This window comes from Triticum dicoccoides, chromosome 2A (assembly GCF_002162155.2).
Source record: "Triticum dicoccoides isolate Atlit2015 ecotype Zavitan chromosome 2A, WEW_v2.0, whole genome shotgun sequence".
Lineage (NCBI taxonomy): Eukaryota > Viridiplantae > Streptophyta > Magnoliopsida > Poales > Poaceae > Triticum > Triticum dicoccoides.
This window is the reverse complement of record NC_041382.1, coordinates 780,606,115-780,615,308: the sequence shown is the minus strand read 5'-3', so window position 1 is coordinate 780,615,308 and position 9,194 is coordinate 780,606,115.

The window sequence follows — 9,194 nt, the reverse complement described above, 5'->3', positions numbered from 1 at the left end:
AACCATCAGTCAAACATAAGTAAAGTATTATAGACGAGCAATGTCACCCCTTTTTAAAGTCCTTCATCTCAAGCCACAAGAATACTGTTCGTGAGCACTTACTCGAAATACTCACTAAAGTACTTCATCTCGAATCATATAAGCTCCGGATATGATTGAGTATCGTAGCATGATCGAGCGGTGTCACCTCTTGATAAAGTCCGTCATCCCAGAACACATAGGCACCAAACATACACAACTAAAGTAGTATAGTTGAGCAATGTCAACTCTTTCTAAAATCCTTCATCTCGAGCCATATGAGTACTATTCATGCGCATTTTCTTGAACTACTCACCAAAGTCCTTCATCTCGTAACACATAAGCACCAGACATACATAAGTAAAGTGTTATAGTCGAGCAATGTAACCTCTTTCTAAAGTCCTTCATCTCGAGCCACAAGAGTATTATTCGTGTGCAATTACTCGAACTAATCACTAAAGACCTTCATCTCGAAACACACAAGCACCGGACATACATAAGTAAAGTATTATAGACGAGAAATGTCACCTCTTTCTAAATTCCTTCATCTCGGGCCATATGAGTACTAATCGTGTGCATTTAATCGAAATGCTCACTAAACTCACTACTAGGAAAAGGGCTATAGATAGGATTGATACTAATGGCGCACCATGGATGCAGTGCGCCACTACTATATACTAATGGCGCACCTGTTGGTGATGCGCCATTAGTGTGGAAGACACTAATGGCGCACCAGAAACAGGGTGCGTCACTAGTATTATTTTTTTTCCATACAAACTAATGGCGCATCAGGTCGAAGTGCGCCATTACTAGTTGTAACTAGTAATGGCGCACCAGGCAGACAGTGCGCCATTACTGTAAAAAAATTATTCTTTTTTTGCAAAACTACTAATGGCGCACCGTTTCACAGTGCGCCATTACTAGTTTAAACTAGTAATGGCGCACTATTACCCGGTGCACCATTAGTATATATATTTATTTATTTTTACTTTTTTGCAAAACTATTAATGGCGCACCACCTACAGGTGCGCCATTAGTAACCAGGGTTACTAACGGCACATTTGCTGGTGGTGCGCCATTAGTAACCTGAGACCCCAACAAGATATTTTGGACAGCCCCACACCTACCCACCCACTTTCCGCACTTCATTCCCTCCACCTCCTTCTCCAAACTTTCGGTTGCCTCCTCCTCCTCACCTCATTTCCACCATAGATTCATCAAAATTAAGTGGTGAAATTACCTTTTTTGATAGGTAAGTAAGGGGAAAGCTATCTTCATGATGTAGATCTACTTTTTTCTCCCTAGCTCGCTCCAACAATGTGCACATGCACCTTTTGTGGCCTAGCTAGATCTATGTATGTTTGTGGTGTTGCATGTGTTTGTGGTGTTGCATGTGTTTGTGGTGTTGCATATATGTTTGTGTTTGAAGGTACCGGTATTTGAAATGCGATAGTTGCCAATATTTTGCTGGAATGTTTTGATTCATTTCTGTTTCGGTGAGAATTTTGGCACTATGCATTCTTTTTGGTCCTATTTTTAGGGAAGGTCATGCCAAATTTTTTTCTTGGTTCTAAAATATCGTTTTGCTCTACGCCGCAGGCGACCATGGTCCGCACGATGAGTGAAGGCATCGTGAATAGGTTTTTGAGCTCCGCGAAGGTCGAGATGCTTCAAAAGAACGAGACGGAGATAAGATGTCCGTGTCGAAGATGCAAGCTGAAGAGCCTTATTGCGGACCCGGATTCCGGGCAGGTGCGGGACCACCTGCTCTTGCGTGGTTTCATGGATGGCTATCGGTGGCAAGATAATGAAGATGACTATGAAGTCGTCCATGGGGGCCGGGCAAGAAATGAGGAAGGGCAACAAGACAAGTACCACCGCAGCGAGGGCGGGCGAGAAGACGAAGAATCTCCAGGACATGATCATGATGGTGATGCTGTACACAGTCATCATGTAGAAGATGTCGTACATGATGATGAGGAAGATTAAGACGAAGGGCATGATCATGAAGATGAAGATGCCGGAGCGGACGACGATGGAGGCTAGGTGCAGGACCCTCATATTCAAGAGCTGCTTCTCAAGCAGACGGATAACGCAAGAGTTGCCGCCCGAGAGAAAGCCAAGCTGGATCAACTGGAGATAGACGCGGTTACTCCATTATATGAAGGATGCAGGCCCGAGGATACCCGCCTGAAAGTAACGCTCATGGCTCTGGAGATGAAGGTAAAACACAAAATGACCGACGCATGCTTCGACGAGAACATGTCATTCTGGCACGAACGTCTTCCCAAGGGGAACAAGTGCCCGACCAGTTTCGAGGAGGCGAAGAAAATCGTGTGTCCTCTGGATTTACCGCAAGTGAAATACCATGTGTGCATGAACAATTGTATCATTTATCGGGACGAGCACGCGGAGTCTACCATATGTCCGGTGTGTGGCGTCACTCGATACAAGAAGAGGAAGAAAGCTCCTCGAAAATCGGTGTGGTACTTTCCAATCACTCCTCGTCTGCAGCGGTATTTTGCGGACCCTAAGGTAGCAAAGCTCCTGCGTTGGCACACGGATAGGGAGGAGAAGAAGCGGGAAGATGACGGAAATGATTCGGAGATAAATAAAAAAGACAAGATGCTGAGTCACCCTAAGGATGCGAGCCAGTGGCAAGCGTTGAAATTCGAATACCCAGAATTTGGGAAGGACCCAAGGAACATCGTGCTAGGCGCGAGCACCGATGGAGTCAATCCGTTTGGCAGCCAGAGAAGCACACATAGCACCTGGCCTGTGTTTGTGTGGATGTACAACCTTCTGTTGGAAATATGCCCTAGAGGCAATAATAAAAGCATTATTATTATATTTCCTTGTTCATGATAATTGTCTTTTATTCATGCTATAATTGTGTTATCCGGAAATCGTAATACATGTGTGAATAAATAGACACCAACATGTCCCTAGTAAGCCTCTAGTTGAATAGCTTGTTGATCAAGAGATAGTCATGGTTTCCTGACTATGGACATTGGATGTCATTGATAACGAGATCACATCATTAGGAGAATGATGTGATGGACAAGACCCAATCCTAAACATAGCACAAGATCGTATAGTTCGTTTGCTAGAGTTTTTCCAATGTCAAGTATCTTTTCCTTAGACCATGAGATCGTGTAACTCCCGGATACCGTAGGAGTGCTTTGGGTGTACCAAACGTCAGAACGTAACTGGGTGACTATAAAGGTATACTACCGGTATCTCCGAAAGTGTCTGTTGGGTTGACACGGATCAAGACTGGGATTTGTCACTCCGTATGACGGAGAGGTATCTCTGGGCCCACTCGGTAATGCATCATCACAATGAGCTCAAAGTGACCAAGTGTCTGGTCACGGGATCCTGCATTATGGTACGAGTAAAGTGACTTGCCAGTAACGAGATTGAACGAGGTATTGGGATACCGACGATCGAATCTCGGGCAAGTAACGTATCGATTGACAAAGGGAATTGTATACGGGGTTGCTTGAATCCTCGACATCGTGGTTCATCCGATGAGATCATCGAGGACCATGTGGGAGCCAACATGGGTATCCAGATCCCGCTGTTGGTTATTGACCGGAGAGCCATCTCGGTCATGTCTACATGTCTCCCGAACCCGTAGGGTCTACACACTTAAGGTTCGGTGACGCTAGGGTTGTAGGGATATAAATATGCAGTAACCCGAAAGTTGTTCGGAGTCCCGGATGAGATCCCGGACGTCACGAGGAGTTCCGGAATGGTCCGGAGGTGAAGAATTATATATAGGAAGTGCAGTTTCGGCCATCGGGGGAGTTTCGAGGGTCACCGGTATTGTACCGGGACCACCGGAAGGTTCCCGGGGGTCCACCGGGTGGGGCCACCCATCCCGGAGGGCCCCATGGGCTGAAGTGGGAAGGGGAACCAGCCCTTAGTGGGCTGGTGCGCCCCCCAAGGCCCACCCCTTGCGCCTAGGGTTGAAACCCTAGGGTGGGGGGGGGGGCTTCCCACTTGCCTTGGGGGGCACTCCACCCCCCTTGGCCGCCGCCCCCTAGGAGATTGGATCTCCTAGGGCCGCCCCCCCCCTAGGGCCCCTATATATAGAGGGGGGAGGGAGGGCAGCCGCACCCATGCCCCTGGCGCCTCCCTCTCCCCTCCAACACCTCCTCCTCCTCCGTAGATCTCGGCGAAGCCCTGTCGGAGTACTGCTTCTTCACCACCACCACGCCGCCGTGCTGCTGTTGGAGCCATCTTCCTCAACCTCTCCTTTCCCCTTGCTGGATCAAGAAGGAGGAGACGTCACACTGACCGTACGTGTGTTGAACGCGGAGGTGTCGTCCGTTCGGTGCTAGGATCTCCGGTGATTTGGATCATGTCGAGTACGACTCCCTCATCCCCGTTCTTTGAACGCTTCCGCTCGCGATCTACAAGGTATGTAGATGCATCCGATCACTCGTTGCTAGATGAACTCATAGATGGATCTTGGTGAAACCGTAGGAAAATTTTTGTTTTCTGCAACGTTCCCCAACAGTGGCATCATGAGCTAGGTCTATGCGTAGTTTTCTTTGCACGAGTAGAACACAATTTGTTGTGGGCGTAGATGTTGTCAACTTTCTTGCCGCTACTAGTCTTATTTTGCTTCAGCGGTATTGTGGGATGAAGTGGCCCGGACCAACCTTACACGTACGCTTAAGTGAGACCAGTTCCACCGACTAACATGCACTAGTTGCATAAGGTGGCTGGCGGGTGTCTGTCTCTCCCACTTTAGTTGGAGCAGATTCGATGAAAAGGGTCCTTATGAAGGGTAAATAGAAGTTGACAAATCACGTTGTGGCTTTCACATAGGTAAGAAAACGTTCTTCCTAGAACCCTATTGCAGCCACGTAAAACTTGCAACAACAATTAGAGGACGTCTAACTTGTTTTTGCAGCAAGTGTTTTGTGATATGATATGGCCAAAGTTGTGATGAATGATGAATGATATATATGTGATGTATGAGATGTTCATGCTATTGTAATAGGAATCACGACTTGCATGTCGATGAGTATGACAACCGGCGGGAGCCATAGGAGTTGTCTTTATTTTTTGTATGACCTGCATGTCATTGAGAAACGCCATGTAAATTACTTTACTTTATTGCTAAACGTGTTAGCCATAGTAGTAGAAGTAATAGTTGGCGAGCAACTTCATGGAGACACGATGATGGAGATCATGATGATGGAGATCATGGTGTCATGCCGGTGACAAGATGATCATGGAGCCCCAAGATGGAGATCAAAGGAGCTATGTGATATTGGCCATATCATGTCACTATTATTATTTGATTGCATGTGATGTTTATCATGTTTTTGCATCTTGTTTACTTAGAACGACGGTAGTAAATAAGATGATCCCTCATAATAATTTCAAGAAAGTGTTCCCCCTAACTGTGCACCGTTGCGACAGTTCGTTGTTTCGAAGCACCACGTGATGATCGGGTGTGATAGATTCCAACGTTCACATACAACGGGTGTAAGACAGATTTACACATGCAAACACTTAGGTTGACTTGACGAGCCTAGCATGTATAGACATGGCCTCGGAACACAGAAGACCGAAAGGTCGAGCATGAGTCGTATAGAAGATACGATCAACATGAAGATGTTCACCGATGTTGACTAGTCCGTCTCATGTGATGATCGGACATGGCCTAGTTAACTCGGATCATGTTATACTTAGATGACTTGAGGGATGTCTATCTAAGTGGGAGTTCATTGAATAATTTGATTAGATGAACTTAATTATCATGAACTTAGTCTAAAATATTTACAATATGTCTTGTAGATCAAATGGCCAACGTTGTCCTCAACTTCAACACGTTCCTAGAGAAAACCAAGCTGAAAGACGATGGCAGCAACTATACGGACTGGGTCCGGAACCTGAGGATCATCCTTATAGCTGCCAAGAAAGATTATGTCCTACAAGCACCGCTAGGTGAAGCACCTGTTCTCCCTGCAGAACAAGACGTTATGAACGCTTGGCAGACACATTTCGATGATTACTCCCTCGTTCAGTGCGGCATGCTTTACAGCTTAGAGTCGGGGCTCCAAAAGCGTTTTGAGAGACACGGAGCATATGAGATGTTCGAAGAGCTGAAAATGGTTTTTCAAGCTCATGCCCGGGTCGACAGATATGAAGTCTCCGGCAAGTTCTTCAGCTGTAAGATGGAGGAAAATAGTTCTGTCAGTGAGCACATACTCACTATGTCTGGGTTACATAACCGCTTGACTCAGCTGGGAGTTAATCTCCCGGATGACGCGATCATTGACAGAATCCTCCAGTCGCTTCCACCGAGCTACAAGAGCTTTGTGATGAACTTCAATATGCAGGGGATGGAAAAGACCATTCCTGAAGTATTTGCAATGCTGAAATCAGCAGAGGTAGAAGTCAAAAAGGAACATCAAGTGTTGATGGTGAATAAAACCACTAAGTTCAAGAAAGGCAAGGGTAAGAAAAAATTCAAGAAAGACGGCAAGGGAGTTGCCGCGCCTGGCAAGCAAGCTGCCAGGAAGAAGCCAAGGCATGGACCCAAACCCGAGACTGAGTGTTTTTATTGCAAGGGAAGTGGTCTCTGGAAGCGGAACTGCCCCAAATACTTAGCGGACAAGAAGGCCGGCATCACGAAAGGTATATGTGATATACATGTAATTGATGTGTACCTTACCAGTACTCGTAGTAGCTCTTGGGTATTTGATACCGGTGCAGTTGCTCACATTTGTAACTCAAAGTAGGAGCTGCGGAATAAGCGGAGACTGGCGAAGGACGAGGTGACGATGCACGTCGGGAATGGTTCCAAGGTCGATGTGATCGCCGTCGGCACGCTACCTCTACATTTACCTACGGGATTAGTTTTGAACCTCAATAATTGTTATTTAGTGCCAAGTTTGAGCATGAACATTGTATCAGGATCTCGTTTAATACGAGATGGCTACTCATTTAAATCCGAGAATAATGGTTGTTCTATTTATATGAGAGATATGTTTTATGGTCATGCTCCGATGGTGAATGGTTTATTCTTAATGAATCTCGAGCGTAATGCTACAAATATTCATAGTGTGAGTACCAAAAGATGTAAGGTTGATAATGATAGTCCCACATACTTGTGGCACTGCCGCCTTGGTCACATAGGTGTCAAACGCATGAAGAAGCTCCATGTAGATGGACTTTTAGAGTCTCTTGATTACGAGTCATTTGACACGTGTGAACCATGCCTCATGGGTAAAATGACCAAGACTCCGTTCTCAGGAACAATGGAGCGAGCAACCAACTTATTGGAAATCATACATACTGATGTGTGCGGTCCAATGAGTGTTGAGGCTCGCGGTGGCTATCGTTATGTTCTCACCCTCACTGATGACTTGAGTAGATATGGGTATATCTATTTAATGAAACACAAGTCTGAGACCTTTGAAAAGTTCAAGGAATTTCAGAGTGAGGTTGAGAATCAACGTGACAGGAAAATCAAATTCCTGCGATCAGATCGTGGAGGAGAATACTTGAATCACGAATTTGGCACACACTTAAGAAAATGTGGAATAGTTTCACAACTGACGCCGCCTGGAACACCTCAGCGTAATGGTGTGTCCGAACGTCGTAATCGCACTCTATTAGATATGGTGCGATCTATGATGTCTCTTACCGATTTACCGCTATCATTTTGGGGCTATGCTTTAGAGACTGCCGCATTCACTTTAAATAGGGCTCCGTCGAAATCTGTTGAGACGACACCGTATGAATTATGGTTTGGGAAGAAACCTAAGCTGTCGTTTCTAAAAGTTTGGGGATGCGCTGCTTATGTCAAGAAACTTCAACCTGAAAAGCTCGAACCCAAGTCGGAAAAATGCGTCTTCATAGGATACCCTAAAGAAACTATTGGGTATACCTTCTACCTCAGATCTGAAGGCAAGATCTTTGTTGCCAAGAATGGATCCTTTCTAGAGAAGGAGTTTCTCTCGAAAGAAGTAAGTGGGAGGAAAGTAGAACTTGATGAAGTATTACCTCTTGAACCGGAAAATGGCACAACTCAAGAAAATGTTCCTGAGGTGCCTGCGCCCACTAGAGAGGAAATTAATGATGATGATCATGAAACTTCAGATCAAGTTGCTACTGAACTTCGTAGGTCCACAAGGACACGTTCCGCACCAGAGTGGTACGGCAACCCTGTCTTGGAAATCATGTTGTTAGACAACGGTGAACCTTCGAACTATGAAGAAGCGATGGCGGGCCCGGATTCCGACAAATGGCTAGAAGCCATGAAATCCGAGATAGGATCCATGTATGAAAAAGAAGTATGGACTTTGACTGACTTGCCCGTTGGGCGGCGAGCCATAGAAAATAAATGGATCTTTAAGAAGAAGACAGACGCGGATGGTAATGTGACCATCTATAAAGCTCGGCTTGTCGCTAAGGGTTATCAACAAGTTCAAGGGGTTGACTACGATGAGACTTTCTCACCGGTAGCGAAGCCAAAGTCCGTCCGAATCATGTTAGCAATTGCCGCATTCTATGATTATGAGATATGGCAATTGGACATCAAAACGACATTCCTTAATGGTTTCCTTAAGGAAGAATTGTATATGATGCAGCCGGAAGGTTTTGTCGATCCTAAGAATGCTGACAAGGTGTGCAAGCTCCAACGCTCGATTTATGGGCTGGTGCAAGCATCTCGGAGTTTGAACATTCGCTTTGATGAGATGATCAAAGCGTTTGGGTTTGTGCAGACTTATGGACAAGCCTGCGTTTACAAGAAAGTGAGTGGGAGCTCTGTAGCATTTCTCATATTATATGTAGATGACATACTTTTGATGGGAAATGATATAGAACTCTTGGACAGCATTAAGGCCTACTTGAATAAGAGTTTTTCAATGAAGGACCTTGGAGAAGCTGCATATATATCAGGCATCAAGATCTATAGAGATAGATCAAGATGCCTCATAGGTCTTTCACAAAGCACATACCTTGATAAGATATTGAAGAAATTCAATATGGATCAGTCTAAGAAGGGGTTCTTGCCTGTGTTGCAAGGTGTGAAATTGAGCTCAGCTCAATGTCCGACCACGGCAGAAGATATAGAAGAGATGAGTGTCATCCCCTATGCCTCGGCCATAGGTTCTATTATGCATGCCATGTTGTGTACCAGACCT